At 46.7% G+C, this 15,747-nt stretch overlaps 1 protein-coding gene across 1 annotated transcript in view; it reads left to right on the forward strand.

Annotated features, from left to right (window-relative positions):
* The first annotated feature begins 3,527 nt into the window (after window positions 1-3,527).
* The window catches only part of LOC138741963 (C-reactive protein-like), a 119,463-nt gene continuing 107,243 nt past the window's right edge, over window positions 3,528-15,747 (forward strand). Inside the window, exon 1 of the mRNA XM_069896158.1 lies at window positions 3,528-3,532. The gene's annotated coding sequence lies outside the window, so the exon portion shown is untranslated. The remainder of the gene's footprint in view (window positions 3,533-15,747) is intronic.

Below are 15,747 nucleotides of genomic sequence, written 5' to 3' on the forward strand. Positions count from 1 at the left end.
ACATACACACACATGACATACACGTGCACTTTGAATTAGAAGGGAGTTAAGTTAGGTTAGTTAAGTTTAATAGTGATAAGTTAAAGTTTGATCCTTTTTTTAAGTTTAAATAAAATTTAAAACTACTTTTATTTAAGTAACCATTTGTTTTGGTGAATTTCTATTGCTGCTAGGATTTGGGGTCCTGTGGGCCTGTAACAGGTGGCAGTGAGGACAACTCAGTCTCCTTGGACAAGCATAGTAGTAGACAAACTGGAAAGGTGCTGAATTGGAGAAGGGGTCATTATGAAAGGATTAAGCAAGAAATGGAAAGAGTAAACTGGGACAGATGTTCTCGGGGAAAGCTCGGGAATAATGTGGAGGTTGTTGAGGGATCACTTGTGCAGGTTCTAGGTAGACTTGTCTCACTGAGAAAGGGAAGAGATGGCAGGATAAGGAAACAGTGGTACCAAAAAAAGCTGAGACAGCTAGTTAAGGAGAAGAAGAGCCAGACAGGGTTTCAAAAGCAAAAGCCAGGAAGGGCTCATTAAAATTATCCGGTAACCAGAAAGGAACTTAAGAAAAGACTTAAGGAGAGTTAGAAGGGAGCACAAGAAGGGCCTTGGGAAGTAGGACTAAGGAACACCCAAATGCCATTCTCTGCATACATGAAGAACAGAAGATCGTCGAGTGAGGGTGGACTGTGAATGAAAGGAGGATTGGCTGATGCAGGTACCGGGTTTAGATGTTTTAAAAGGGATAGGATGAGAGGTAAGAGAGTGGGGGATTACTGGTCAGGGATAGTATAACGGCTATAGAAGGGGAAGATGTGCAGGGATTGTCTACTTAGTCGATGTAGGTGAAACTCAAAAATAGGAAGGGAGCAATCACTGTCTTGGGAGTAGACTATAGGCCCCAAATATTCTAAGGAACACCAGGAAACAGATTAGTAGACAGATTTTAGAATGGTGCAGAAATAACTGGGTTCATATTATGGGAGACTTCAACTTTCCAAATATTGACTGGCACCAAGGGGGATAGAGGGGGCAGAATTTGTCTGGTGTGTTGCGAGGATTCCTGACATAGTATGTGAACTGGCCAACTCGAGGAGAGGCCACACTGGATCTCATACTGGGTAATAAACCTGATCAGGTGACAGAACTTGGTGGGGGACCATTTTGGAAATAATGACCACAACTCCCTGACCTCTCACGTAGCTGTGGACAAGAATAGTAGTCGAGAAAATGGTAAAGTAATTAATTGGGGAAGGGCTAATTATGAAATTAGGAGAGTAGATTGGGAAAGATGTAAGCAGGAAGAACTGCAGAAGTAATGTGGGGGAAGTTTAGGGCCCACTTGTGCATGGATCTGGATATGTTTGTCCCACTGAGACAGGGAAAAGATGGTAGAAAAAGGGAACCATGGCTGATAAAACAGAAGAGGCAGCTAGTTTCGATTAAATTTACACATACAGCACAGTTCCAGGCCCTTTTGGCCCACGAGCCTGTGCACTCAATTACACCCCAGTATTGAACCGTGGGAAGAAACTGGATACCCGGAGGGTGGGGAGAATGTACAAACTTACAGACCACACCAGATATGAAACCCAGTCACTAGAACCATAAGAGCATTGCTCTAACTGCCACATTAACCGGGCCACCTTAAGAGAAGGAAGTTAAATGTTAAGAGGAAGGAAGCAAATAACAGGAGGGGCCCATGAGGAATATATGGTAGTCAGGAAGGGACTTAAGAAAGAACTAAGGAGAGCTGAAAGGGGGCATGAGAAGGCTTTGGCAGGTAGAATTAAGGAGACCCATAAAGTGTTCTACGCATACGTAAAGAACAGAAGGAATGATGAAAGTGAAGGCAGGTTCGCTTAAGCACCTGTGCCTGGAGGTGGACAAAGTTGGCAAAGTTCTAAATGAATACTTTGTTTTATTATTCATCCAAGAAAGGGACCTCGGTCAAGGAGAGATCAGAATCGAAGAAGGTTATGTGCTGGGCCATGTTAAGATTAAAAAAGAAGAAGTGCTGGATCTTGAAAGCATTAAGATTTGATAAGTTCCTGGGACCACACAAGATATATCCCAGGCTGCTATGGGGAGGGAGGGAAGAAATTGCTGGGGTTAGTGCATAATCTTTATATCCTCACTGGCCACAGGAGAGGTGCTGAAGGATTGGAAAATAGCAAATGTGACCATGTGGCCAAGCACCATTCCAGAGCTATCCACAAATATGCTGATGACACCACAGTTGTCGGCAGAATCACAAACGGCAATGAGGAAGCGTACAGGAGGGAGACAGATCAGCTCTTTGATGCAATCATGAAGAAGGCTCACCAGCGGCTATACTTTGTGTGCAGTTTGAGTAGATTCAGGATGGCACCAAAGACTCTCTTCTACAGGTACCATGGACAGTGTTTTATCTGGTTGCATCACTGCCTGGTACGGAGGGGTCAATGCTTAGGAGAGGAAAAAAATCTCCAGAGGGTTGTTAACTCTGCCTGCAACATCATGGGCACCAGAGTTCACTCTATGATCATGGTGTATTAAAAAAGTAGCCTTTTTCCTTAAGACCCCCACCACCCAGGCCACAGCTCTTCACTATGCAACCATTGGGAAGGATGTACAAGGGCCTAAAGACGAGCACTTAGCGACACAAGGATACCTTCTTCCCTCCACCATCTCATTCCTGAATGATCAACAAACCACAGACATGGCCTCACTTTGTCTTTTTCTTTTTCCTGTACCATATTATTTGCTTTGAAATGTTGTTTATAGAAATGTTCCAATGTGATGCTGCCACAAAACAATGAATTTTGTGACATGTTCATGGCAATAAATTCTGATTTTGTTGGCCCATTGTTCATAAAAGGTGATAGGAAGAATCCTGGGAATTATTGACCAGTGAGTCTGACATCAGTGGTGGAGAAACTTTCAGAGAGAATATCTAGGTATAGGACTTAAGAGCATTTAGAGAAGTTCAGGGATAGTTCAGCATGTCTTTCTGAGGAAAAGGCCATTTCTCACGAGCATAATTGAGTTTTCTGAGGAGGTAAGAAAAGAAACTGATGAAGGTAGGGTGGTAGATGAGGTGTATATGCATTTTAATAAGGTATTTGACAAGGTATCCCTTGGTAGATTAATTCAGCATGTCATGAGGCACGGGATCTATGGAACATTGACTGTGGACTCAGAATTGGAATTCTGGCGAAAAGCAGAAAGTAGTGGTGGACGGAAAGTATTCAGCCTGGAGTTCATTCAGTACTGGAGTTCCACATAGACGCTAGACTTTGTGTGTTTTATAAATTAACTAGACGAAGAGGGAGGTCAGTAAGCTTACTGGTGATATGAAGGTTGGAGGTGTTGTGGATAGTATTGGAGGTTGTTGTAGGTTACCAAAGGATATAGACAGGATGCAGAGTTGGGTGGAAAAATTGCAGATGGAGTTCAATCTGGATAAGTGTGAGGTGATACATTTTGGATGGTCAAAGTCAGAGTGCAGGGTTAATGGTGAACTAGGGTGGGAAATGGGGGGAGGGTGCAGGATCACAGTTGATAGCCAGGTGCCCAAGAAAGGGAGGGATTGGGTGGAGGAAGACGAGACACGGGTTGGAAAGGGGGCTGGAGACTCCCAGTGCTGGAATCTGATGCAGAGAAGATGAGAGTGGTGGTGTAAATAGACCAGATGGAACAGAGGTGGGGGGTGGGGAGGGAGAGGAGAGAAGAATGGAAGAATCCAGTGAGAAGATGGGAGTGGAATGCAATGGAACCAGAGAGGGAGGGTGTGAGAATGGGATAGGGGGAGTGTGTGGGAAAAGAGACAAAATGGGAAGTGAGAGAAAATATGTAGTTCAGAAAATGCTGTGTGAAGTTACTAAGTTTAATGGTCACACCATTAAACTGTACTCTGCCCAAGGTAAGCATGAGGTGTCATTCCTTTGGACCTCACTCTCACTGAGGAGAATGCCCAGGACTGACAGATCAGGGTGGGAATGAGAAGGAAAGTTGAAATGGCAGCAGCTGAGAGCTCAGGATGGCCATTGTGGACAGAGAGTATATGCTGTTTGAAACAGTTCCCATCTACCTTTGGTCTCACCGATGTACAGGAGGCCACATTGGGTGTGGCGGATGCAATCGATGAGGTGCGAGGATGTGCAGGTGAATACATTCCCATCCATCCAGCTTGTGTGGGTTGATATTGGGAAAGGACTGGCTGGATAGACATTCACCCTCCAACAGCAATGCTTATCCGAAGCAGGGAGCCAGTTTCTTAGCTTCACTACTCCAAGAGAAGCTCCTCACAGCAAGGATCTTCCTCCTTCAACAGATGAGAACATTCCCTGCATCCAGTTGAAGGGAAGCATATGTTTAGAAAACAAGAGGTCTGTGGACTCAATCTTATGTCATGGATACCATTCTTTCGGAACCACTTTCCACAGATTCATTTTCAAGCAATCTATTTTGATTCAATAATAACAAAGTTGGCAGAGCATAATGTCACCTGATGTTTTTTTCTCTATTCTGCATGAGCAGCCAAAGTCAAAATGGGTCTCAAAATACTTTTGGAAAGTTATTGAAGTATTTTAAGCCATTTCTGTCTTGATTAACAGGGAAAAAAATAGCAAAAAAGTGGAACCACTCAAGATCAAACTTGAAAGCATTGTCCTAAGTGCACTTAGGACATCTGCTGTCAGTCTCCATCTGCGCATAGTCTAACAAGAAGTGAGTTGGGCATTTCGTCTGAAAGCAGTCCTGAATCCCGTCCTCTTCACTACACCTTTATCGATTCTGAAGATCTCAGTTAATTTCGACATGCATTCCAAAGCACCAACACTTTAATAGCCTTGGCCTTGTATCCTTCACTGAGTACATCTACCTTAATAGATGTCTTCTCTGCATCTCATTTGTGTGGCTCAAACTAGATGCATTTTTTACTATGGCACAAAGTCTACAGGGGTCTCCCTTCAATCACAAAATCAGTCAGGTGGTACGGTTGCATCCTGAAGAAAAGTCTGTTGTAGAGGTCTCATGGGACACTGGTAGATTGATGATGAGCTACCACCACTCTTCGTCCTGCTGAGTGCATTTGCCAAGGGTGGAGATGAATTTGGCAGATACTGACACGTGAAATATCACCTGTGGAGTTGAAGAGAGGCACGATTCACACTGATGGCACTGGTGATCTTCCTGGAAAAGAACATATCTCTCAGGACAGGAAAATGTCCCAGGGCTTTTCTTGGCAACACAGTCAGCAGAATTTGACAAAGTTTTATAGAAAGATCAATGGCTCACTCAAAACTACAGATACATTGCAGATGATTAGATGAACAAAGAGAGTTGAAGATGGTCTTTATTCCAGAATATCTGTGGCTTCCCCTTTCCTGCCATTAACTCAGCGTTCATCAGCTTCTCCTCTATTATCTGAACATCTACCCTTGCCCCCTCTGTTCCTAGATGCAGCAAGGACAAGGTTCCCTTTGTCCTCACCTACCACTGCACCACCCTCCTCATCCAACATATTATCCTCAGCAATTTCTGCCTCCTACCAAGTGATCCCACCGCCAGATACATCCTCTCCTTCCTCCCCACTCAGCCTTCTGTAGGGACCGCTCCCTCTGTGACTCACTCATCCACTTCTCCCTTCCTACAATCACCCCTTTGGCACTTGCCCATGTAACCAGAAGAAATGCCACACATATCCACCATCTCCCTCATCACCATTTGTGTCCCAAACGGTCCTTCAAAGTGAAACAGCACTTCATTTGTAAACCTGTGGGGCTCATCAACTACATCCGGTGCCCTCGGTGAGGGCTCCTTTACATCAGAGAGACTGGAAGCAGACTGGGAGATCACTTCATTGATCACCTTCACTCTGTCCACTACAATAACATGAACCTCCCAGTGGCCAACCATTTCAATTCCATACACCATTGCCAAGCTGACATGTCTATCCTTGGCCTCGTTCATTCAAACTGAGTCTGCCTGCAAATTGGAGGGACAACACCTTGTATCTGTCTTGGCATTCTCCAACCAGACAGGATTAGCTTTGGCCTCCAATTTCCTGTTAATCCTCTCCCCTGTATCTCTCTCATTCCCTATCCTTTGTCTCAGGAGTGTGTCTCCTTTTTGCCAGCTCTCCACTCTTTCCCTTCATTCTCCTATCAGAGAGCTACCCTCTGTCTTCTCCTCTTATCACCTCAGCTTTTCCCACCAATTACCACTTACCTGTTAGCCTGGGCTCTACCTCCTGCCCCTTCATCCCTCCTCTCCTCCTCCCCAGTTCGCCCACCTTTTTATTCAAATACCTGTCTGTTTCTGCTTATACCTGATAAAGGGCACAGGCCCGAAATAACTGTAACCCTTTATATCCTATGGATGGTGCATGATCTGCTGAGTTTCTCCAGAACGTTTGGATATTGCACTTGACCCCAGTATCAGCAAACTTTCTTTTTTCACTCAAAGATATTTTGGGAAGGAATTCCAGAGTTTATCAGGCTCAAGGTTGTTGACAGATATCAATAAGATTGAAAGAGTCCAGAAAAGATTGATAAAGATGTTGCCAAAACTTGAGGAGCTGAGTTTCAGTAATCTTTCAGGAAAGATTAGGATTTTATTCCCTGGAACGTCAGAGAATGAGGGGAGATTTGATAGAGGTTTACAAAATTATGAGGGGTATAGAGAGAGTAAATGCAAGCAGGCTTTTTCCACTGAGGTCAGGTGAGATGTAACCTGAGGACATGGGTTAAGGATGAAAGGTGGAATGTTTAAACGGAATATTCGAGGAAACATCTTCACGCAGATAGTGGTAAAATTGTGGAATGAGCTGCCAGCTGAGGTGATGAATGCAGGCTCAAATTTGACATTTAAGAAAAAATTGCATGGGAGGAGTATGGTCCAGGTCAATTAGATGAAGCAGAATAATGGTTTGGCACAGACTAGATGGGCCTGCTTCTGTGCTCCCATGTTTTATAGTACTTGTACATGTTGGAGCAGTTACATCAGTATTAACAACAGAGGTCATGTGGAGAAGGGACCCTCAGCCTAAGGCCTGTGCTTAAGATGAGACCCAGATTAATCCAGATCTTTATTGCCTGCTCATGATCCATACCCTATGTTATGAACTGCATACACTGTTTGACCTTCTGAGTTTCTCCAGTGTTGTGTTACTACACTGGCAAGTCCCCTCAACTCTTCTTCCATTGTATCGACGACTACATCGGGGCGGCCTTGTACACACGCTATTAGCTTGCCAATTTCATCCACTTCGCAGCCAACTTCCATCCCAATCTCAAACTTACCTGGTCCATCTCTGAAAATACTCTCCCCTTTCTGGGATCTGTCTCCATCTTAGGAGATAAGGTTTCCACTAACATATTTTACAAATCTACCGACTCCAAGGATTCTCACAATTTCTCCTTCTCCTTCTCCGCTGCATCTCTTCCCAAGATGAGATTTTGCAGTCCAGATCATCAGAAATGTCCATCTACTTCTACAAACGTGGCTTCCCCTCCACCAACATTAGCTCAGCCCTTACTCTTATCTCTTCCATTTCCTGCTCATCTGCCCTGGCCCTCTCTGCCCCTAGACACAACAAACACAGGATTCCCCTTGTCCTTACCTTCCATCCCACAAGCCTTCACATCCAACACATTATCCTCCAGAATTTATGGCACTTACAACAGGATTCCACTACCAGACACATCTTCCCCTCGCCTTCCCTCTCTGCCTTCCGTGTTGTGAAGACCACCTTGTGAGTCTGCTCCCTCCATGATTCCCTCAAGCACTCATCCCTCCCCACCAAAATGACACCCCCAACTCCTTCCCTAATGGCCTTAGGAGGTTCCACATTTGCGCCCATACCTCCTCCCTCACCACAGTATGGGGCCCCAAACAGGCCTTTCAAGTGAATTAACACTTCACTTGTGTATCCGCAGGACTGGTTTACCATATCTGGTGCTCCCACTGTGACATCAGAGGGACTGGGTGCAGACTGGGAGATCGCTTCGCTGAGCACCTTCGCACAGTCTGCACCAGTAACAGGGACGTCCCAGTGGCCAACCGTTTCAGTTCTGTGTCCCACTCCCTCACTCACATGTCTGCCATGGCCTCATTTATTATCCCACCAAGACCAAGACCACCCGTAAATTGGGGGAACATCTGAATTTCTGTCTGGCCACTCTTCAGCCAAATGGAATTTACATCGAGTTCTCCAGTTTCTGCTAACCTCCTCTCCGTTTTCCTTCTTTCCATTCCCTCCCCATCTTCTTTCCCTCAGCTCTCCATCCCCTTCTCTCTCCATCCCTTCCTGCTGCTGACTGCTGTACTCTCCCTACCTTCTCCACCTATTACCTCCTGCCTTTGGGACCACACTTCTTCCCCTCCCCTCCCACACTTACCTTTTTGATTGGACACCTGCTGACGTTTTGTCCACACCTTAATGAAGGGCTCAAGCTGAAACGTTGGTTATATGTCTGTGTCTTTGCTGTATAAAGGACACTGTTTGACCTGCTGAGTTTCTCCAGCATTTGTATGTTTCCACCATTCCCCCTGGCAGCCTGTTCCAGGCAACCACCACTCTCTGTGTCCATATCTTTCCTGTACATCTCCTTTTAACTCCTCAACCCCACCTTAAAAGTCTGTCCTCCAGTGTGTAACATTTTCATCGCATATGGGCAAGACCCTCTGAGCCCACGTAAAGAACTTCACCGCAGAGATGTTTACTCCTGATTTTTAACCTCTGGTATGATTTTCTCCTGACAAGGGAGGTCAATTTAACGTCTCTCTGCAAATAGAATGATGGTCCAATCTCCATCAGTATATTTCAAATGTAACTCTGCTAGGCGCATTTCAGTCTATTACAGAGCCTGATGGTCCCAAGACATGAACAAATAAGCAATGGCTTTGGAATATTGATGTTCTTTGAGAATTTACACATAAATTCATGCATTGTTGCACTTATTCTTGGAAAATAAATAGCTCATTGCTTATTTATTGACAAAATGTTACTCTGGGCTAACTCTGTGTTCTTTTCGCCCATTTACTGATTTTGTCAGTTTGAAGGTTGACTGGAAATAACTCAGATTTCAAACTCATGGAACTTCATTAACCCTATTTCCAACAGACTTTTTTAGTTCTGATTTCCAGCATTTATAGAATATAGCTTTATAATTTAATTTTAATTTTAAAGGAACAGAATGGTAGAAGGCCCTTCTAGCCATTGAAATCCCTGCTGCCCAATTAAATCCAATTAACCTACCCGTTCCTCCTATGTGTTCGCAATATCTCTGCATTCCAAAATAATACATTTTTAATTTAGACCAGGGGTGTCAAACTCAAATTCACGGAGGGCCAAAATTAAAAACTTGGACTAAGTCGAGGGCCGAACTAAATATTTACTGAAAATTTTCAACAACATCTGCATGTTTTCTCTTCTTTCAACATATGTAATGTTAAACTTTAGGATATAACTTTAGGAGGATAATGTGACAGGTCAGGAGTAGGTAGCTCAAGTTCACCCTTTGCTTGACCTGAGGGAAACCTATTTGGTCCCTGTGGAGATGTAGTCACCATTCACAGGCTGTGTCCATTTTGGCCTGCATCAGGACTCAGCATTTCCTGCTCACTCCTCAGGCTCTAGGCCTCCATTCACCCTCGACCCACCATCCCTCTACCTGACCAGTCCTTTACCCAACCTCTACTCACCCCTCACTCCACTCACTCTGCCTCTACCCACCCCATCCTATACACGCCCCTCTACTGCCTCTCCCCTCAACCTGTTCCTCCCTCTACCCATCTCTCACCCTCTAATCACCCCTCCACTACTCACCCTGCCCCTCCCCTTTTACCTCTTCCCTATCCACCCCTCCTTCTACTCATCCCTCCCTCTAACTGCCCCTTGCACCACCATAACTTCCCCTGCCAATTACTCCTCACCTACACCCTCTGCCCACCCCTGCTTACCCACCCACTCAAGCCCAGCGCGCTGCTGATCAGCCTTTGCGGACAGCCACCATCTCTCTCTTCACGTGCAGGGCCGAACCAGCCGTCCCTGGGGTCCGCGCGGGTGCAAGCGCTGAAGGCCGTGGCGACCGGGAGAAATGCGCTCGCGCTGTGGAAGGGCCATCCGGTGCCAGTCGCGTGGGGCTCACGCTGCCCGGAGGCCGTGCGCAGCCTGCCACGCCCGTCGCGCCGACAGGAAATCACAGGCGCTCGCCCATCCGCCGCACCGCTCGACAGGTGGGAGAAGTGACTGGTTGAGTGGGGAGCCTTCCAACTGGCTTGCCGGCTGATGACATCGACAGACTCCTCGTGTTACAATTTCTCGTGTTACAATGGGGAAGGATGTGCAATGAAGGGGGAGGATGGTGGGGGTGACATGACCAAAAAACAGCATCGGCTCTCGCTGCAGGGCGGGCCACCTCTAATACATTTTTGAAATGATCTTGCGGGCCAAATATAATGATATCGCGGGCCAAATTTGGCCGGCGGGCCAGAGTTTGACATGTGTGATTTAGACGTACAGCACGTAACAGGACCTTTTGGCCCACGAGCCCGTGCTGCCCAATTATACCCAACTGACCTATAACCCCTGTACGTTTTGAAGGGTGGGAGGAAACCAGAGCACTCGGAGAACGTACAACTCCTTATAGACAGGGCCAGATTAGAACCTGGGACCTGAGCTGGAACTGTGTTGTGCTTATTCACTACACTAACCATGTTTATCCTTACAAGGTGGGGGAAGGGGAGATGTCAGAGGTAAGTTTTTTACACAGAGAGAAATTGGTGCTTGGAATGCATTGCCAGGAGGAGTGGTGGAGGCTGGCTCAAGAGGAACATTTAAAAGACTTTAAGATAGGCATATAGAGGCAGAAAATAGAGGATTATGGATGTCAGGTAGGAAAGGTTTCATTTGCTGAGTGGTTTTATATAGGTCAGCACAACATCATGAGCCAAAGGGCCTGTACTGAGCTGTAATGTTCTATGTTCCTAGTCTGGTCAGTCAGCCTGCAGCAAACAAGGTGGCCTTCACAACATGGTGGTCTTCACAACATGGTGGTCTTCACAACACAGTGGTCTTCAAAACACGGTGGTCTTCACAAGGTGGTCTTCACAACACGGTGCAAGATGTGAATGAAGAAAATGGAAAGGTAAGAACATTTGATGAACAGGTTCTCAGTACTTTACTTCAACCAATGTCATCACCTATAACTCGATGACAACACCTCCACCTCTTTCCACTGTGACAGATTATGTTGTGTTTGTATTGTATATAGATATGTTTTTGGGAGATAAATTAGGGCAAGTTTTTTAGTGTAGGTCACATACAAACACTTCAAAACAGACCTCATTTAAAAGACTGGAGCTCTGCTCAAGACAGACAGTCCGGCTCCGAGCGCCTTTGCAAAAGTATTGGAAAGTGCCCAAAGAACTTCACTAATGGATTGTTGTTTTGAAAAGCAACAGATGAAAGAGCTCAGAGGATTAGGTTCATAGCCACAGGCTGTCTGAGTGCAGTTTGCTGTTCTAAGAGGGCCAAGTAGTTTTGCAAGCAGAGAGAGAAAAGAAGCAGGCTTTTCTCTGGGAGAGAGAGAGAGAGAGAGAGAGAGAGAGAGAGAGAGAAATAGTTCTACAATTCAGCAGCAGCAGCAAGGACTGGAACAGGACAAGCTGGCAAGCTTGTGAAAAACCCCATTTTGAAGATGGTTTGTGAGTGCTTAGTTCAGCCTGGTCAAAGCCCTTGTGGTTCATACAAGAGGAGAGGACTGACTGCCTAATGTTTCACTTGGAATAAGGGAAACAAAAGAACTCTGTGATGACCTGAAAGAAAGAGGTTATCATCTGGAGAACCCTGAGGTGGCAAGTTTCTTCATCAAGACACTGAAGTGGCTAGTCACAAAGAATCAGTTGTAGGTGTCCAGCAAACAGCGAATCTCTTTCTGAAACTCAACAAGAACCTTCCTCAGCGGTAACCATTTACCTTTCAAGTACCAAAGCCTGGTGAATTTTATAAATGTTAAATTCTGTGCGCAGTATAAGAATTGCCTGCAACCAGTGAACTTGGAGGAGAAGTGAGATTGGACTGAATCAAAAAACTTTTCTGAACTTACACACACATTACATAAATGTGCTCTTAGAATTAGAAGGGGGTGGTTAGGTTAAGCAAGATAATAGTGATAAGATAAAATTTGATCCTGTTTTCATGTTTAAAGATAATTAAAAGCAACTTTTGTTTAAGTAATAATTTGTCTTGGTGATTTTTTTATTGCTGCTGGATTTTGGGGTCCTCTGGGCTCATAACATCTGTGTTCCAGAAAGGAGCACAGATGCCCTCCTGGCACCAGGCTGCAGTCTTAGAGAAGTCCCTCTTTTCCTTTTACCTTAATCCTTTGCCCTCTAGTTTTAGACTCCCTTACCCTTGGGAAAATTCTGTGATTTTCTCCTCATTTATTTCCCTCATGATTTTATTAACGGGAGAGGGTAAAGATTTAAAACAGGACCTGAAGGGCCCTTCATCACACAGAGAGTTATGGGTGAGTGGAATGAGATCCCAGAGGAAGTGGTGGAGGTGGAGACAGTTGTGACATTCTGAGAGATCCATGGATGGGGAGATTGAGAGGGGCATGGGCTGTCCATAGGTAGGTGGCCAGTTGGGGGCTTGTACACAGTGCTGAAGTGCTTGTTTCTGTGCTCTGGAACTCAATGATACTCCTGGGATGCCAAATGTGACCCAGCCATTGCATCTGTAAACGTACTAATCATTTTATCCAAGCCATGGATATCTAGTTGCAAACTACAAAGGTTTCAGTACAAATTCCTGCTGTTCAACACTTGTGACACACTTTCAGTCAATAAAGCACTGATCCAGCAGTGCCCACCTGTCTCCAGGCTAATGTTGGAAACAGTTGGCCAAAATACCCCTAACCCATTGTGCACTAACCTCCTGGACCTGTCACCATGCAGGACCTTGCTACAAGCCTCACTGAAGTCAACCATCAAGACACCAGAGGAAGGTTTTCTTCTCAGTGGTGGGTCCCTGGAGTGCATTGATGGGGTGGGGGTGGAGGCTGGTATAAAAGGCACATTCAAAAGACTTGGGTAGTACGTGCATATGAGAAAACTAAAGAGGATGGTGGAAAGATTTAAACAGGACCTGAAGGGCGCCTTCTTCACACAGACGATGGTGGGTGGTTCTGGATTTGAGGGAGGGAAGGGTTAGATAGTTGCGGAGTAGATATACATAGTTGAGCACAACATTGTTCTGACATCTTCCTGTTCTTTGTTATTGCAAAGAAGGGCTGAGACCTGAAACATCAGTAATATATCTGTCCCTCCTATAGACCAGCTGAATTCCTCCAGCATTTCTCTGTGTGTTTTCGTCTATGATCACAATGTCTGCAGACTTTCATGTTTCACTTCAAAATATGGAGACCGGCCAGCAGGAGGAGAGGATCTACTTGACCTGGAATTGGGAAATGAACCAGGTCTGGTGTCAGATCTCTTAGTGAGTGAATATTCTGCAGAAACCAATCGCATCTGCCCCACCTTTACCATAGCGCTGGAGAAGGACGAGAATAGACAATTCCGGAAAACATTTAAATGGGGTGGGGGAAAATATGATTCTATTAGGTGGGAGCAGATGTACTTGAGAAACGTATAGCTGAAATGTGACCAATGTGCACAGTATATTCCATTTAAGTGGGGAATGGACGGTAAAGTGAAAGAACTGTGGTGTACATGCTGTACAAGAAAATCTAGTTCAGAAGAAAAACTTTCAGAAAGTTTGAGGAGAGGAATTGATAGAGCTCTAAAGAATTACAAGATGCTAGGAAAGAGCTTGTGGTAAACCACTGTTAAGCTATGATTGGCTGGACACACCTCCCGAGACCGATCCTACCCATAGTACTTAGCACAATCCACATTCCACTCTGCCTTGACCAGTTGATGAGGTTGACAGTTGTTCCAGTCTGTAGTTAATAAAAGCCTATCAGTTTCACACCTTCAGTCTTGTGTGATTATTGATGGTGCATCAGTTTTATTAGCTATAAATTTTCAAGAGGTCCTTGGGTCGTAGGTTTTATATCGGACTGGCCTTCTCCTATGCAGGTTTCTTACCCGGGCTGGAGGGGACTGCCTCCCCTCCTAGGTCGGTCCATACTGCCCGGACCGGGGCCGAGGCTACCGCTGCTCTCCCTGTGCCCGGACTGGGGCCGTCGCCTCCAACTCTATGCCCGGACCGGGGCCTCCGCCTGCCTCACTCAACCGAGACCGGGGCCGCCGCCTCCCCCTTGCTCCTGCCCAGATCGGGGCCGCCGCCGCCTACCCTTCGCCCGGACCGGGGCCGGGGCCGCCGCTGCTCTCCCTGTGCCCAGACTGGGGCCACCGCCTCCAACTCTCTGCCCGGACCGGGGCCTCCGCCTGCCTCACTCGACCAAGGCCGGGGCCGCCGTCTCCCCCTTGCTCCTGCCCGGATCGGGGCCGCCGCCGCCTACCCTTCGTTTGGACCGGGCGATACTTAGAACTGTCAGCTGCATATAATCCATCCAGTGGTGGTGCTGCCAGAGTTGGGCGGAGGGGAAGTGGCCGCTAGACATAAAGGCGGTCAAACCCACATTCAGGTCCCATCTGTTTGACAGATGGAAAACAAAGCCAAGTGAATAAACACTTGACAGGTTGCTGAGAGAGAATCCTAATTTTTCCTCCGCAATCACCCCTGTGGCAGTACTCCTCTGGAGGGAAGACACCAAAATCTGCAGTCAGAGTTCGACTTCGAGTCAAACGGCGAGGAGGCGAACAACGGCCTCGATGATGCTTGACCAAAATGGAGCCACTTCCCAGCTTGCTTGGCCACGGCACACGAACCATGGGTGTAAATGGTGGGGCCAGTACTGCGTGCACTGCACTCCACCTAAAAGCTCCTTTGCGCAGGCCCGAGGACAGGTCCACGTCCTCCCCCTCCACGTCCTCCCCATCCACGTCCTCCCCCTCCATGTCCTCCCCCTCAAAAGATGCTCACAAACTCAAGCTAGCATGCTGGAACATCAGAACCATGCTAGACAAGGCTGACAGCCACCGACCTCAACGTCGGTCTGCCCTCATTGCACATGAACTCCTCAGACTTGACATCGACATAGCCGCTCTCAGTGAAGTCCGCCTGGCAGATGTAGGCAGCCTCCAAGAACGCGGCGCGGGCTACACACTCTACTGGTCTGGCAAGCCTTCGGATGACGACGCCTATCTGGTATAGGCTTCATGGTCAAGAACTTCATTGCCTCCAAACTCGAAAACCTTCCGACAGGCCACTCGGACCGAATCATGTCCATGTGACTCCCCCTTCAAAACAAGTGTTGCATCACCCTCATCAGTGTCTATGCTCCAACCCTCCAGGAGGAACCAGCAGAAAAGGACAAGTTCTACACTGACCTGCGCAACCTCATCCAACGCACCCCTACAGCCGACAAGGTTGTCATCCTTGGCGACTTCAACGCTCGCGTCGGCAAAGACTCAGAAACCTGGCCAGGAATCCTGGGCAAGCATGGCGTCGGCAAGTGCAACGACAACGGGCGCCTCCTGTTGGAGCTCTGCGCAGAACAGCGGCTTGTCATTACAAACACCCTTTTTCAGCAGAGGGACAGCCTGAAGACTACCTGGATGCATCCCCGATCCAAACACTGGCACCTCCTGGACTACGTCCTGGTGCGAGAAAGAGACAAACAAGATGTGCTCCACACCAGGGTCATGCCTAGCGCGGAATGCCACACTGACCACC

Source organism: Narcine bancroftii, chromosome 8 (assembly GCF_036971445.1).
Source record: "Narcine bancroftii isolate sNarBan1 chromosome 8, sNarBan1.hap1, whole genome shotgun sequence".
Lineage (NCBI taxonomy): Eukaryota > Metazoa > Chordata > Chondrichthyes > Torpediniformes > Narcinidae > Narcine > Narcine bancroftii.